The following is a 17,818-nucleotide window of genomic DNA, read 5'->3' on the forward strand; positions in this document are numbered from 1 at the left end:
AAATTTTGAAGTAGTCTGGAGCCCAGTACTTTAAGATGTAAAGGTAGGCATGAGTTTCTGGAGAATAATAGAAAAATTTTAAAACAATTGCTACAAAAAAAGCATCTTGTATCACACACTTAGAACTATTTTTCTTTTGAGAGCAGAATGAAATCCCCCCCCCCCCGCTCAAAAAACAAAACAAAACAAAACAAAAAAAAAAAAAACCCATGCATTGGCATGCTATAGCACCTGCTGTCAAATTAACAGGAACATGCACTTTTTTTTATTCTTTCTTTTTTGACACTATAATCAGGAGGGAAAAAAAGTCATTGTATGATTGAGTGAATATAAAGGTGGAAAGTCTACTTCATCCTGTTCCAAGCATATATATCTCCTAGCTATCATTCTGTCACATCCATGAAATTATTAGAAGTTAAAGTGTCTTTAAACGTTACTACAAGGACCAACCCATCAAATAGCTCAGTTTGAACTTTTACAGTTTACATAGATTATTTTTCAGAACTACCTTGTGCCAGCTGATGAAGAGTTCCTTAATGAATGGTTCGAGAAACTTTATCCAGGTAAAACAAGGGTTGCAATCAATGAAATATGAGCCACTTGTGATAGACTTAGCTGCCATCTAATGTGTTCAAAGTGACAAGAACCTTTCAACAGGCTTGTAAAATCTGTGGTTTCAGACAGATGCTGGTAAGTCATACATGGGACAGATAGATGTAAAGTGAACAATAGTGTCATGTGTGGAGTAAACACAAGGCCCTTGTAAATGCCTAAGTAGAATAAGGAAGGTATTACCAAGAACATAAACATTACATCTTCAGTGTTGTTTGTAGGGAAATTTTTATGGCATATTTCATCTCTTCATTAATTAGAATGTCTACAGCAAAAACCCTACTCAAGGGAATTGAATGAGAGCAATGGCTATAAAGTCTACACAAAAATAAGACCCAAACCATGATGATTTCTAAATAGGTACTGTTGTGAATCAGTTGGATAAGAGAAAAAATAGGATGACTAGTTTAGTTCACAGATCATTTACTCTTATTTTATTTTTTATTTTATTTTATGTATGTGGTACTCATAGACTCATAGAGACTGACATTATTGGGAGGTGTGGCCTGGTTGGAGGAGGTGTGGCCTTGTCAGAGAAAGTGCCACTGGGGGGTGGGCTTTGAGGTCTCTAAAGTTTAAACCAAGTTTAGTGTATCTTATTCTCTTCCTTTTACCTGTGGATTCATACATAGGACTCTCAGCTGCTTCTCCAGCATCTTGTCTGCCTTAATGTCACCATGCTTCCTGCCGTGATAATGGACTAAGTCTCTGAACCTTATGGCAGCCCCAATTAAAATTTTGTTGTAGTTTTGTTTTTGTTTTTTAAATGAGTTAAGTTCCTTATAATGTCTCTCTACAGCAATAGAAATCCAAACTAAGACAATATATATATATATATACATATATATATATACATATATATATATGTATATATATATATATATCACCCTATGTATCACCCTCATACCTAGAGACAAGGACAGAACATCGGAGGACATGAGATACACAAAGACTGGAGATAGAGATGATCATGAGACATCATGAGGGTTACAGGAACAAAACCCAGGTCTTCTGTGAGAGCACTCCTTGTTCTTAACTTCTGAGCCATCTCCCCAGCTTCTCTTGCTTTATTTTTAATTTTTCCTATCTCTTTTATTGTATAATTTGATTTCTATTGCCAAATTCAATTTCTTTATAAATGTTGTCCAAAGAGTTAAAATAAATTACTAGCTATTATTAGCTTAACATGCAACTTCAGTATTAAAACTTCAAGGTGAAATAGGATATTCACCATTTTTGTTGCTTTTTTAGTGTTGGAATTCAATTCCAGGGTCTTTCACATATTATATTGTTTATCATTGAGTTTTATCTCAAGCTTATCTGGGTATCTAAATTTAAATATGCAATACTTTCTCAATAGTAAGCTTTTCGTAATGTAGACAATAGAAGATGCCTTAGTAGCCAAAGAAATGATAAGATTTTATCTTTTTGTGTCCCCTTAGTATGCATGAAAGCCATTGGTTAAATAAGCAGTTAGAGGATGAAAGTATTAGTAGAATTCTTATTTTAAATATGAGATTTTAAAATTGACTCGGCATCTGTGTGTATGCTGTAATATTTCCTCTGAAGGATTTATTGTTACTTATTAATAGGAAGATTTCAGCGATTATTTCTAAAGGACCAGATGATGACTGACAGCCACATGAATAATACTGACACTATAATTTGTTATGCTGTTTGCACTGCATTAATTTTGTGAAAAAAACAAGTCTAAATTTTTCATTTAAAATACTCTGTAAGTATGAAGCCAATATTTTATCAACTTGGTTGAAGTGACATTTCCTTTCTGCAGTGCTGCCCCCAGGATATGTTGACTAGCTAATTGAATATTTGGTGGTGGCCTGTTTTTATTGCTAATACCTAAATTAAAATTTCAAATGAACTCAGTGCCAATAAGTACTACCTGAGTATACATCAATTTCAACTAAACAAAAGTCTCCTTTTAGGCCTAGATTTTTTTCAAAACCTACTTTAATAAGGGTTTTTCAAAAGCTTCTACCCCCCTTTCTAGGCCACTGTCCAAAGGTAGGGGAGAAAAGATGGTAAATAGAAGCAGGGGATGTGGACTGTTTAGAAGTAGTTCTTTGGGGTGATTCCAAATTCTGCTATCAGTATACCAGCAATCCAGTTCAGTAGTGTCAAGATACCAACAGTCCAGTTCCAAAAGTATCACCAACCATGTATCATCATCATCATCATCATCATCATCATCATCATCATCATCATCATCATCAGCAGCAGCAGCAGCAGCAGCAGCAGCAGCAGCAGCAGCGGTGACACAATCCAGTACAAGCCTGGGCCAAATTGGTACAAGTCAGTGCGAGTGACCAGAATGAGCTGCAATACCAGGAGAAGTTCTCTGCTGTGCCTCTCTCAATGAAGTAAAGATCAGTGAAGAAATGAGACCAAAGAAGTGTTTGTATGGCAAGCCATGCAAACACCCCATTGCTGTGTATTAATTCCTACTTATACTCTCTATAAACATCATATGTTCTCTCACATCTTGCTTCAGCAAAACATCACATAAGTCTGCATCACATGATACAACCATAAATGTTCACTTCACTCTTCAGTGCACAGTCAGAACTAAACAACTGTCACACTGCTATGTGGAAGGGTATTTAAGTCAGCTTTCTTTTTTAACCACAGGATAAATAGCTTTTGTTACTGTTCATTTTTATTATTTTTCTTCTCACATTGTGCTTATATCATGACAATTTAGAATATTTACATAAAGTCTGAGTAGCCATTTGAACTTCTTTCTTTTCTTTCCTTCTTTTTTTCCTTTTTTCTCTTTCTCTCTCTTCTGTTCTTTTTCTTTTGTATCTTGTGACAATGTTTCACCCTGTAATTCATGGTGATTTTTAACTCACATCATTGCCCAGGGTGACCTCAAGTTCACTGCAATCCTCCTGACCCAACCTTTCAAGTGTTGAAATTATAGGTGTGTGGCAATAGTATACTCAGCTCCATATAAACTTAAAAATAAATAAAATTTCTAGGATTTACATAGTATCAGTTCTGTTCACCATTTTCTTCTCTTCAATTAACATCCTTTCATTAGGACAAGCAAGCAGCACTGTGAAAACCCAGATACTTTGGATGCATGCTGTGCTTCTGAAACTGATGTGTATGTGGTTGGATGTGGCCTAGGGACAATAACAAGGAGTGAAAAGACAGTTACATTCAAATTACAGTGTGACTCCTTGGCTCCCTAAATACCACTATACTGTATTCACTGGAGGGTGAGAGAGAAATAAAAGAGAGAGAGAAGACTGGAGTATGTTAAGAGCTGAGTATACAGATGGCCATCTCTTTGATCAAATGAAGTTTCTAGTACTGGGATTGAATTGCATATAATCGAGCTGGTGGTCAAAGGGATTCCATCCTCCAACAACCCAAGATGTTCCCAACATTATAAGTTGTTCTCCAGGAACTGATAGCAAGTACCCATTGTTGAAGACAACACCTATAGAACTCATTGAATATTCAGAAGTCAAGCTGATGCCTACACAGAGGCTTCATCGCTATATTCTAGCATCTTTGGTTCAGTAAGATCTTTTTAAACTAGCACTAACCCAACCATAAACTATTTTATCTATCATACTGTCCTGTCACCAACCATTCCGAAAGATGTATCCCATACTGATTAGATAACAAAGAACCTGAAACAAGGTAGACCAGGAAACTTGGAAGAAAGAAAATTAATAAAATGACTTCTAATGTTATTCTGCTATATTCATAAATCAGTGCCTTGGACAGCCATCATCAGAGAAGCTTTTCCTTTTAACGAAAAGGAATAAATACATAGCCAGAGACCCACAGATAAACATTATGCAGAAAGTAAAAGACTTTGGAACACTGAGTCCTAAAATGACGTCTCCACCAATTCTTCCCACTCAGGGGTCAGGGAACCTTATGGAAAAGAATGTAAAAAGAGTATTAAGAACAAGAAGTGATAGAAGATACCAAGAAAATAAGGCCCTCTAAATCAACATAACTGTCTTAGTTAGTGTTTTCATTACTGTGAAGAGATACCATGACCAAGGCAACTTTTATAAAGGCAAACATTTAATTGGGGTCCACTTAGAGGTTCAGAGGTTCTGTCCATTATCATCAAATTACCTACTTATCTAAACTACCATAATAACCAGAAAATATGAATTTATAGAGACTGAAGCAATGTCCCCTGCTTTCACTTTAGTGATTTTATGGGATTACTGAGTGTGAAGAAGAATGGTTCTCTAATTCTTATGTTGTCTTTTGGACTCTTTTCCTTCTGCTGGTTTGTTTTCTTCAATTTTAATATGTTTGTTTTTAGTTTACTTTAATTATTGTCCCTTAGAAGCCTGTTTGTTTATTAATGAGAGACAGATCAGGATGTAATGGGAGGTGAAAAGGATCTAGGAGAAGTAGAGGGAGGGGAAACCATGATCAGGTTATATTATGTGAAGAAAGAAATCTATTTTCAATTAAAAAAGAAAAAAAGAAAAAGAAATACTTACCTACATGGTCCAAGCCCTGAGTTGAGGATTCAGAATAGTTGTTAAGCAGGTCTTTGTTCACTCCTCCCTTGCCAAAGCTTCTCTAATGCAGAGCCTTCAAGTAAGATGTCTATCAGGCCCACCTATGTGGGTTTTAACAATGGTTTTACCCAGGCTATCCTCCTCCTCCTCCTCTTCCTCCCTCTCCTCCTCTTCCTCCCCCTCCTCCTCTTCCTCCCTCTCCTACTCTTCCTCCCCCTCCTCCTCTTCCTCCCCCTCCTCCTCTTCCTCCTCCTCCTCTTCCTTCTCCTGCTCTTCTTCCTCCTCCTGCACTTCCTACTCTTCCTGCTCCTCTTTCTCCCCTTCCTCCTCCTCTTCCTCCTCCTCCTCCTCTTCCTCCTCTTCCTCCTCCTCCTCCTCCTCCTCTTCCTTCTCCTGCTCTTCTTCCTCCTCCTGCACTTCCTCCTCTTCCTGCTCCTCTTTCTCCTCTTCCTCCTCTTCCTCTTCCTCCTCTTGCTCTTCCTCCTCTTCCTCCTCTTGCTCTTCCTCCTCTTTCTCCCCTTCCTCCTCCTCCTCCTCTTCCTCCTCCTCCTTCTCTTCTTTTTTTGATTTTTTGAGTTAGGGTTTCTATGTGAAGCCCCACTGTCCTGGAACTCAGATCTGTATGACTGTGTCTTCCTAGTACTGGGATTAAAGAAAGGCATTCTCTCCCACTGCTCCCACCTCCACCTGGTTCAGGCTCTTCTTTTTAGAAATGCTAATTTGCCTAATGTAATTAAATCTAAGGTGTGTTTGGATAGTTGACACATCCTTTTTGTATAATTGAGCACAAAAATGTGTTAAATTATCACAGAATGCTTTTTTAGTAAAGTGATTATAAAACAATACTTCAACATGTTTAATTTGATCTTATGAACTTCAACAGGTATTAGACTTTTTTCATCTGCTCAGCTTTGCTAACTGACTTTGGCCTGTCCCTTTAAGAAGCCTTCCTTTTTTCCTTCTCTTGGCAGTTTCTTCACCTGTAAATGCATACTTTATGAGACCTAGTTGTTAAAATACAAACCTGCCTCATTTTATGAAACACTTCAAAGCCCCCTATGGCTCCCTGCAGCCTTGTAATAGAAGCTGAGCCATTTACCACTGAGTTCTGGATGCCTTGCTGTCTAATTTGTCATTAAACTCTGTGTTACGCTTATGTCTCCTTCATTGTGGGCACACCACACCAGTTGGTATGGCCTTTTAATTTACTCATCACTTTATTTCAAATGTCTAATTCTACTATTGCTGTAGATGGAAATTTTAATAATCTGTGAGACTTTCTCCTGACTCCCCAGTTCTCTAGCTAGAGGGAGTTACTTCCTCCTCAATAATTTTATACTGTTCTATTAATGTGGCTGCTATCCATTTATTGTGTCAGATTGCAATTATTTGTTTATTGCTCTGACCTACAATGTGATAAGAACAGGAATTTATCTTAGCCCTTCTTCTTCCAGTTAAATGGTGATGCTTGGCCTCTTACAAGATTTCTGACTTGATAAGAGACTTGCTTGAAGGTCTGATTTAAGTAGAGTTAGCCTCCACCAGGGATGAGCCCCCTTATTGATTGACCAATGCAGATAGGTTAACCTAAAGGATATACATACAAACAACAGAAATTGACTCAGAAGATTGTACTTGCACACACACACACACACACACACGCACACACACATGCACACACGAACACACACACATGTATATGCACATGTACAGGACAATAATAAACAAAGTCTGTCAGCTCAAGATTGAGGGATGGTAGCTCAGAGCAGCAGAGGAAGGAGTAGAAAGTGATTTAACTTTATTTCAATTAATGACATAGTAAAATAATAAAACAATTGCAAAAAGAGGGTTGTATGTACATGTGCATGTGTGTACACCTCTTTGTGTGTCTTTGTATTTGTGTGTGCATATATGCATGTGTTTGCATGAATAGTAAGTGACCTAAAACTTGTGCCAGGATGTTTAATGTCACATCTATAAAAGGAATGAATTAAAAGAATGGAAAGTTAGGTAACAATTATAACTAGAGGTATATGGGCCAAATAAAATCTAACAAATTGATTTGTGACAAATGTTTACATGATCAAAAAGAATTCTTACAATGACAACTTTTTTCTGTTACACTTTTTATTTTGCTGAGAGTATTCTGAGTTTTGCATACTAAATAAGTAAATAGGAGGGTTTTTACATTTATGTTTAAAAATAATTCCACAGATGGTCTTCAAACTTTCTAAGGAAAAAAAAAACTTGAGAAATAAATTCAACAGAAAATTTCTTAACCTAAAAACATACCCGAAAAGATTAACAAAGTTATGGATATGTCATAACCTGAGGTAATTAGACTTTGGTTAATCAGTAATCTGTCACTAATATCACTTATCAGAGAAAATTTTGATTTGCTATTTTTAAAAACACAAAACTCAGTAAACTTATTTATCTTTAAAATGTAAATGTTTACTTCATCATCTTCATTGAATATGTATGTAATTTTAAACACTGTTGGTAATATAATATTTTATTGGTAATACTAATGTGCCTTGTTCGCAAGCCCAAAAGATCAACCAGGATCCAACTCTTACGCAATCACATTACAGACTCTTTATTACATACTTGTGTTTGGGCTTACTCACCACCAGTGCAGGATGGTTTAGTGAAGCAGCCCTGAATTCTCATCGGGACAAGATTTTACAGAAAATGGCATTAGCTGTGTTGTGGTCCATCTTGGCAAGCATCTGATAGAATGACTATAAGCTGACAAGTGGGTGCTCTGAAGCAAGACTGTCTATAATCACAAACTGTCTGAAAGCACATCTAAAACAATAAGATTAATCCTTGATTAACTGTTGCTAGAAAATAGCTAGGGAGTAACTCTGGCCAAGAACAAGCCATAGTGTCCTTCTTGGTTATTGAGTGCAGCTTGGGTGCAGCTGCAGGCCAAGTTCTCAGGCCTTTTTTTTTTTTTCTTTTTCTTTTGTGTTTTCTTTTATGATGGAGGTTGGTTCCAAGATGGAGTAGGTTTGGCCTCTCACTACATCTTTTATATTGTCTGTTTTCATAGTTTATGTTCTCTGTAATTTGGGGAAATTTTATATAAAATTCATATCATATCTACCCTCTTTCTCTCTTACAACTCCCCCATGACCCACACACTGTTTCAAAATTTTAAACTCTTCTTCTGTTATTATTGGTGCAAGCACTATATCCTTAAAGCCATTTGTGCCAAGTGATGATCACACAACAGAATTTGGGAGAAATTCAGGTTAAGTACTTATTTAAAAGAAAATAAGAGTGATAAAAAATTAAAAAAAAATACGATTGTGTGGAGATGCATAAAGCATTTTGAAAGAATTAGAGAAGTAGGTCATAGCAAATTATGTTGGACCTAAAAGAAATCAATCAAGATTCCTATTTTTTGAAAGACACTGTATCACTTGCTGTGGTAATACAGGACATCTATATGAAAGGCAACTTATGGTTGATTGAGTTGAAATAAAGCCCTCTGAAAACTGTTATAAAAATATTCATCATGAATGTGGCCAAGCTGATTTTATCTGCTTTAGAAAGTTTTACCTTTTTGCAGTAGTTCTGGATATAAAGTTATTGTAGATAGAGTAGGGTGTAAATCAAAGTTTACATGATGCTATGTGTGTGTGTGTGTGAGAGAGAGAGAGAGAGGGGGGGGGAGAGGGAGAGGGAGAGGGAGAGGGAGAGGGAGAGGGAGAGGGAGAGGGAGAGGGAGAGGGAGAGGGAGAGGGAGAGGGAGAGGGAGAGGGAGAGGGAGAGGGAGAGGGAGAGGGAGAGGGAGAGAGGGGAGAATTTTAAAGTTGGAAAGCTAGTCAGCCATAAGCCCTGATCATTTCTAACACTCTTGTTGGAATTATAGATCTCAGTCTTTGTCTTCGTCTCCTGATAACCAGTCAGCTTGTAGCTAGACATACAGATAACAAAGTAAGTTACACCAGCAGCAGGGTTTCTGTGCAACTGGTTTCTTCTTTGAGAGAAGGAATTGGCTTGTAATATGATAGCTGCAATGGATTTCTCTCATTCAAAAATGTGCTGAGTCTTCTGGCTTCTCTTGGGATATACCCACAGTGCTTGGAGGTGTCATAGAGACCTTTATGAAGCAGGAGGAATATCTGCTATAATCATCTTGTCAGAAGAACTGTGACAATTGACCTTTGGTTCAACCCATGGAGCTCATGTTCTTCTCACAGCACTCATGGTCTCTGAGAAGCTAATTTCTTTGACTGAATATGAAGTAATAATATTTTAGGTTCTTTTTTAAAATTGAAGTTCTCTAGGTAAGATCTATCTCAGTAGACAAGTAAAACTTCATATAAAGGTCATATGATTTACAAGAAATTATCTTTTTCTAAATACTGCCTTCTTAAAAATTGAAATTAAACATAAAATAAAACTTCTAACATTTTGAGGCACAATGGCTTTCACGTTTTCGTCAATCTGTAAGATTAATTTTGTCACACTGAATCATTAAATTCTCTTACTTATGCTAAGTTGATATTTGATCTATGTAGGTCATTTAAAGTATAAGAGTTTAGAATACCTCTTGGTGACTAAAGTATGTAACTGACTCCAGATATGTACTGGAACTTTCAAGAAATATATATATATATATATATATATATATATATATATATATATATATATATTTTCAGAATTGTGCTGAGACATTTCCAAGTAAGTAATGCAATAGTATAAATGGTTTTATAGGTGTGGGGTATGAGAAAGTCAACCTTGTAAAGGAAAAAGTAGGTTGGTGAGCTGGATAGCAAGCACCACAATTTCTCAAAGAGTCCTGACCTAAAATACCTCCAGAAACCCTGATAGTAAAAAGGAACTGAGGCCAGGACAGCAACTGCTTCTTTTTTTTTTTCTTCACAGAACTCCTAACAGGTGCTGGTTTCCCCCTCCCTTGCTGCTTCTGAATAACCTTGTCAGGCAAAGCTTTCATTGGGGCATTGTGATGGTATGGTGAGATATGATTGATTGAAGATTTAGGGGCTTGGGATTGGCTCAAACACTATATAAGCTTCTGTGCTATGCAATAAACTCAGATATGCACCGAGATGCTGTTCTCTAGAGTTTGATTCCCAGGATTCATCACGTGACTCCATCACTTCTCACCACACATCCTCGGTTCTGTTTTCACATCTAGACACTAGTAAATACAAATAAAATTAATTATAAAACAGTTCTTTTCAAGAAATAATCCTGTATTTAAAGGCAGTTGAGTAAACACTGCAGCAACATTAACATTTTATGGACACTGAAAGATCTAGTTTCTGTTAACAATATTCTTCATTCTTTTGTTAACTTTTTAGGTATTTTCTCTCCTCTCAAATATTTCATGAAGTAGTCTACTATGAAAAATGTATATGAACAAACAAAATGTATTGAGATTGCTGACTAAGAAAAAAGAATTGGAATTAGGGAGCCAAAGAAACATAAAAAGTAATTTAAGTTTTATATGTCTATAAAATGCTCCAAAGAAGCCCATTAATTCAGTAACATTCACAGTTTTGAAGAAAGATTCCGGTGTCGGCAAATCTATTTATAAACATTTAAGAATCTAGAAGCAATAACTATCCAGGGGTGTAGAATTTTAATTAAATGCCTAGAGGCAATCTAATCTGATATAAGTGAATCTAAATTTAAAAAAGGAAGTAATTTCTTATAATTACAAATACTGCTCAGATAAAAAGCTTGAATTTCAAAAGTGATGCAATAGAATAAATGGCATGCCCATTGGTCTCTAGCTCATTTGTTCAATAATTGACCTCCTCTAATACACCCCTCATTATCTTGTTCTTAAGGCATTTGCTTTTTTAGAGGGAGTGAGGGTATGAAGACTGACTAGAATATGTCTGATTTAGTTAACTAATCTAATAGATGGTTGTATTTAAACCAATTTCTATTGAAATCAATCACCAAGGCTTCAAGGAAGAGTTAGGGTTGCTGCTAAGCCTGTATACTCACCTGAGTCTTGAAGGCAAAGAACTGGAAAGGGCAACCAGAGCAAGAGGGTATGAACATTTCAGGTAAGTTCTGAGACTGCAAGGTAGTCTGGGATAACAGTGAAGTTTTTGGATTTTAGTTTTTAAAGCAAAAATTTAACCTTTGTATTTTCCCTAAAAATTGTTCTAAGATTTCAGTTGTGCAAGGTGACGATGTTCTAAAGTGTTAGGAGCCGTGGTGAGCTTGACAACATTCGCCATTACAAGATGGCGCAGGAATCCTGTGCTCCCACAAGTAAACAACTAACTGCGCAGGTGCAAAAGGCAAAAGCGCACCAAAGTCACTGCCCATCCCGGGGTGTAATATGGGGTAATGAGTGAACAGCCAATCAGAAGTGAACACACCACTCTAGGGTACATATAGCAGTGCCTTTCCTGGGCTTGGGGTCTTTCTGCTTCTGCTGATACAAGAATAAAGCCTCGCTGTAGTAACCACCCAAACACTGCCTCACGTGTCTCTTTCGCAGGCGAAGGGAATGCGAAGGGGCCCAGAATACTAAAGCCCTACATGCAGAACAGCGGAGAGCCTGATATTGAATCCCGTCTTTGGATGCTTAGTCTTATTATTGAAAGTATTGAAGGACAGGTTCAAATGGAAACTCAAGGAAAATTTTATTAGAGTTTAAAAGAAAAGCTCCAGGTCAAGCAAGTTGTAAATCTTGGCAGATGCTGAGTGGAAGGAGATAGGGGGAGAAAGAAAGACTATGCCATTTGAGTTGAGTCAGAAATAGAGGTCAGCCACATGGTAGACAAGGAGCCACATTGTCAGACAAAGCCTACTTAGGCTGTGACCAGATTCTGAATGATAAAAGGGAGAAAAGAACTGAAAGGCAGTACCAGTCCTAACCATCCAGCCAGGAGTTGAACCTGGAATCTTCTGATCTTTAGTCAGATGGGTTATCCATTGAAACACTGGCCTACAACCAGGGTGGGAAGGTGGGAGTGGGTAGGTGGCTGGTGGAGAGGCAGAAAGAGGGATGATGGGATAGGGGGTTCCAGAGGGGAGACCTAGAAAGGGGATAACATTTGAAATGTTATTGATGAAAATATCCAATAAAAGAAAAAAAAGAAGAAGAAAAGGGGAAAGTTATATTTTTGCAAGTTAAGAGTCAGAAAGGCAGGCAGAATTCAAAGAGCATCACAGAGGCTCATAGGTACTTCAAGAGAAAACAGGGATTCTGGAAATGAAAAGTACATTATCTCTTTAAAGAATTAATTATTTTATTATTTCTATCTTTGCTTAAGGTAACCTGATTTTCAGAGCATTGGTCTGTTGGCCAGGTGATTTGCTAGACCAACCGGATGAACTCTTAATGGAGCAGAGAGTGGCATGTCTCCATCTAGAGGTAGAATCCATTCTTTTGGCTATGGCCTCATAGCCAACTTCTTTAGTCAATGTTACCTGTACATGCTCTTAAATTTTTGTTAATCACATGACATCATTCTAAGTGTTCTTAACTCAATACAGACACCAGGGAATTTTGCAGGTTATGAATATATCTTTAATATTTTGAATGTAGTGATGGTGCCCTGTATATGTATAAATGTTCAAAATTATCAGATGTACACATTAAACAGGCAGTTTTGGTAGTTCCAAAAACTATGCCTCAATAAATCTGTTAAAGGTCAGAAACGGGAAACAATCCAGATATCCCTGAACCGAAGAATAAATAAAGAAAATGTGGCTCATTTACACAATGGGATATTAACCAGCTATTAAAAACAAGGACATCATGAAATTTTTAGGCAAATAAGTGGAACTAGAAATGATTATCCTGAGTGGGGTAACATAGACTCAAAAGGATATTCATGATATGTACATACTAGTGGATATTATCCATAAATACAGTGTACCCATGGTACACTCCACAGACCCAAAGAAAGCAAATAACAAGATGCAACTTAGGGAGGATAGTTGAATCTTTCAGAAGGGGAAATAAAATAGATACCGAAGATGGATGGATGGAGGGAACTGGGTGGGAGAGGCGATATGAAGGGAAATAGGTTGTGTGGTGGATTAGTTGTAGGGAGAACTAGGAAGAGAAGGCCAGCTGGGAGAGTGAACAAAAATTGGTTGGTAGGGGTATATCTCTAGGACATACCAGAGTCCTGAGATGAAGGTAGACTCCAGGGAGTCTATAAGGGTGACTCTAGCTGAGACTCCTAGAAGGAGAGGATATGGAGCCTGAAATGGTCCTGTTCCCCTCCCCCCAAATAGTGAGGCACATATCTATTTCTGCTTTTGTTAAGTGGTTTAGGAAACATATTTGGGTTATATTCTGCCAGTTTAGGTTTGTAAGATCCTAATCTTTCACTGCTTTATTTAGTCAGTCTTACTTTTTGAGTAATTTTTTCATGTTTGGGGATGGTGTTTTATTTTAAATCAATGATTACTTTACATTTGTGCATTTGCGTGATGTCTTTATCAGTTTCGCCTCTTCACTCTCTTCTGTTCTTATGGAGCCATTAATTAATATAAACCATCAGTGATTACCTAATGCTGTCTTGTTCTTCCCATTCGTTATCCATTCTTATGTTCTATTTCAGGCAATATTTTCCCTTTAGTTAGTATCTGTGTTGCTATCTTACTTTCAACCAACACAGTAAATGAGTTTGTTTTGCTTTTTAGTATACTCTTAATTGCCTGTTCCTATCTCACTTTTAATAATTCCAATATATGTAGGTTTTTATATATGGGTGTTACCTATTAGAATCATCTCTTTACACATACCATTTACTTCTAATTTCAAAAATCACTACATTTTAATGTTCTTTATTTTATTACTATCTGAATTTTTCCTATAAATTTTTGCATGATAATACTTTACAGAAGTCACTTTTACCTGTAGTTTTTGTACTTGTTACTTTACAGAAGTCACTTTTACCTGTAAATTTTGTACTTGGATAACAGACAAGTGACCCACATTATTTTTTTCTAGCAATGAAAATGTCTTTGATTTTTGAGCTAAGAATTATTGTTGAAAGTTAAACAATATAACAAGTTTTTTTCCTATATATTCTGCCACTTTTTAAAAACATGAATAATTAGATATTTTGTGTCATGGTTTTAAACATTATTGAGGGTTTGTGAAATGCTTTTGTGCACATGGATTACATCTAATGATATTTACTATACTGAAAATTAAAACATAAATTTTAAATATTGTCATTAATTCATTTAAAGACAATGGCAAAAATCCTTGTAAATGAACAAAAGTAATGAATATTAAGTAAAAAACTGCATTTTTATGTAGCAATACTCCAAGAATAATTAGTTGACAGTTTAGTCAATCTCTACTGTCTGATGAAATAGTGACAGTTGGAATGTAATATTTGATATAGTCAATTATTGAAATTTATAAGTTTGGTAACACTCAATCAGAAGTATAACCCAATACCCAACCTAGATATATCAAATATCTTTGACTGGTAGAGACACATGAACATCTGCCTCCATGCCCCCCCCTTTCTCTCTCTCATCACCTAGCTTTTCTTTCCTTCATCTTCTCCTCTCCTTATTCCATCTCTTCCTCTTAGTTTTTCCTTCCCCCTTAGCTCCTCCTAAATATCACCCTTCCTGTTAAAATAAAACTTTTCTCTCAAAATACAATTAGGGCATAATTATTCCTAATTGTACCAGTGAGGTACAAGATAGTCCTAATACCCAGTCCATCATTTTGTTGACTAACCAGAACCTCTGTCATCTCTCCTAACTAAAACACTTAATTTTGAACCTGGCTTTTTTTCTGATTGAGTATTACCAAACTTATAAAGTCTTTGTTTAACATTTAAAAGAAATTGTATAAAAGCAAAAAGGAAAAGGGGGCATGGGATGGGGGTTTTCTAGGGAGGGGAAATGGGGAAAGAGGATGGCATCTGAAATTTAAATAAAATATATAATAAAAATAAAAAAAGAAATTTATAATTGGGCTGAAATATGTGAATAAAATCTGTCCAAACTTATGAAGATGAAAGTTGAAAAATAATTGTTTCTTTGATATAGGTCTAAAATTTTTACTAGTAACAAGGTAATAAAGTTTAGTAGCAACATTAAACCTAAATCATATTAACTTTTGGATCTCAACTACATTTCAAATGCCATTTCTGTAGTCAAAAAATTGTTCATTTGGGAGACAAGTATTCACTCAGTTGTTCAGACCTTTTAAATGTTGACAGATGTTATATTCATGAAATATAAAATCTACATGTATGAAATTACTATTGATATTTTCAGAAAAAAAATCTTTAAATATTTGAAAGTTGTAAATCATAATGATAGATAGACAGTTTTGTTTAAAATTCAAATTTGACCCAGATCAGATATTTTGTTTATACATCAGTCATACTTTGAAGTCTAGATAATGTAATAAATCATATGTAAGACTGTAATTCAAACCATTCCATATTAAGACATACTTTTGTATTTTAGTGTTTATATGTAATTTGGTTATAATAATTTCCTTCTAGATTTTTGTAAGCATAATATGTTCATTTGCTACTGTGAATTACTTTTTTTCTCCAGAGAGTATAGCCCTCTATCTAGTTTTTTTTCCCTTTTTTATTTTCATTCTTATATTGGATCTTACAAAATCTTTACCAATGTTGGTTGCTGTTCCTTTGATTACACTGAAGATTCTACTGTAGGAATCTTAAAAAGTTATCACGCTTCTTCCTCTTCCTTGCCTCAACCCACAAGAGTTGTTCATATTTTGCTATCATGATGACACAGCTGTTAAAAGCTGGAAAACATCTGTAAACTCTGTTGGCAGTTCTGGTGATTAATTATTTCACTGTACTATCCTCTTTACTCTGTCTGGGATATAACCTAAATATTTTATCTATATTATATATTATTCATTGGATAACTTGTCACATGACTGTACAGGAGAGAATGCTTACTCTTATAAAGTAATCTGAGGAGAGGTTCGTATTTGTGAACCAAAGTGTACTCACTACAGTGTGGCTATAATTTGACTACATTCTGTACTATGCTCTGCTGAAGATGAAGTTTATTATTGTTATAGTAGTCATAGAAGAGAAAGAAAGAAGAAGAAAAGTAGGTATAATCAACTCATAAAAATAGACAAGGTACACTGAGGTAGCTGTAGACTAAGTCAGTTGAAATTAAAAAACTTGAATTTTCTTCAAATATTATTCAAGTCTAAAAATAAACTTTTGAACCAGATTAACATACAAATGCTTTCCATTGCAAAAAATATGCAATTCAAAAACTATCCAAAATATACATGGTATAGGTGTTTGTATACACTATTTTACTGGTCTGCCCTCAGTGACCTAGTAATTGCTAAAGACATGTCCTGCTGCCATCAGTTGTGACAGGTGTGTGCCGTGTATAAAAGATCCTGTTTGCCACCGCCTCTCTACCCCCTCGGCTCACCTTTCACCTGTCTACCTGTCTAAATGATTATTTGTCTGCCTCTATCCCTTCTTGGTTCCCTACTCTTCTCCCTTCCCCCAATAAACCTGTTTGACCCCAGGTCTGTTGTATGGCAGGCATAATTTCCCAGGGCATACATTTACATGAGCCTTTCAAAGCTTCCCCTTCACCACATTATATTTTCTAACAATACGAATGAAGAAAATTAACATGCATTAAACAACAATTTGGTGTTAAAATCCAGTGTCATAATACTGAGATGTGGTCCTGTGGCAGCTTACAATATTTGGGGGAAGTAGAAAGAAATATGCCCTCTGTGTCAAGGAGCTTGACATTCACAAAATGGAGGAATTCAAAACTTCAGACCCACCAAAAGAGATGAAATTGGGACTCTAATAAATGTCTCCCCAGAAGCTAATGTAGGCATCTTTGCAAATGGAGTCTGTAAAAATCTCTACCACCAAGGGCAGCATAAACCTTTTTCCTTCTGATAATTGGACAATAAAAAAATTCTCTGTAAGAAATTAAAAACCTCAGTCTACCATGGACTATAAAATTATTTCTGAAATCACAATTTGCTGGTGAAGATAGCTCTAAAATGAGATGGCAAGATAAAACTGATCCCATCATGGTGCTGATCCCAGAGCAGTAAGAAACAAGCTGAGTAAGTCTGTCTAGAAAGTCATTTCCTACAACAAAGCAAAGACTTCTTAGAGAAAACTGTTTAGGAAAGTGACTGTATAGAAAGACCAGCAGTCTCAACTAACCTAGACCTCAGAGATCTCTCAGAAACGGAGTCACCAACCAGGCAGCATACACCAGCTGATATGAGTCAACACATATACAGCAGAGGACTGTTGGGTCTGGACTCAGTGATAGAAAGTTGGAACCAACCCTCAAGAGACATGAGGCCCCAGGGAGTGGGGAGGTCTGGTGAGGTGGGAGTGGGAAGGTAGGGCCATCCTCATAGAGATAGAGATAGGTATGGGATATAGAACAGTCAGAGGGTAGTGGACTGTGAGGGGGATAAAGTATGAATTGTAAAAACCATTAAAGAATAAATTTTTAAAAAAGAAAACTGTTTCTTCCTTTCAGAAGAAGAATCACCACTGAATCATGTATTTCAATAGACAGAGAACAGATAAGCAACAACAACAACAGTAACAAAATTCCCCAAGAATTTGAAATTATGGACAGAGATGACTAACTAAATAATTGTTGACATCCCCTACTTATTAACATGATTA

Source organism: Arvicanthis niloticus, chromosome 13 (assembly GCF_011762505.2).
Source record: "Arvicanthis niloticus isolate mArvNil1 chromosome 13, mArvNil1.pat.X, whole genome shotgun sequence".
Lineage (NCBI taxonomy): Eukaryota > Metazoa > Chordata > Mammalia > Rodentia > Muridae > Arvicanthis > Arvicanthis niloticus.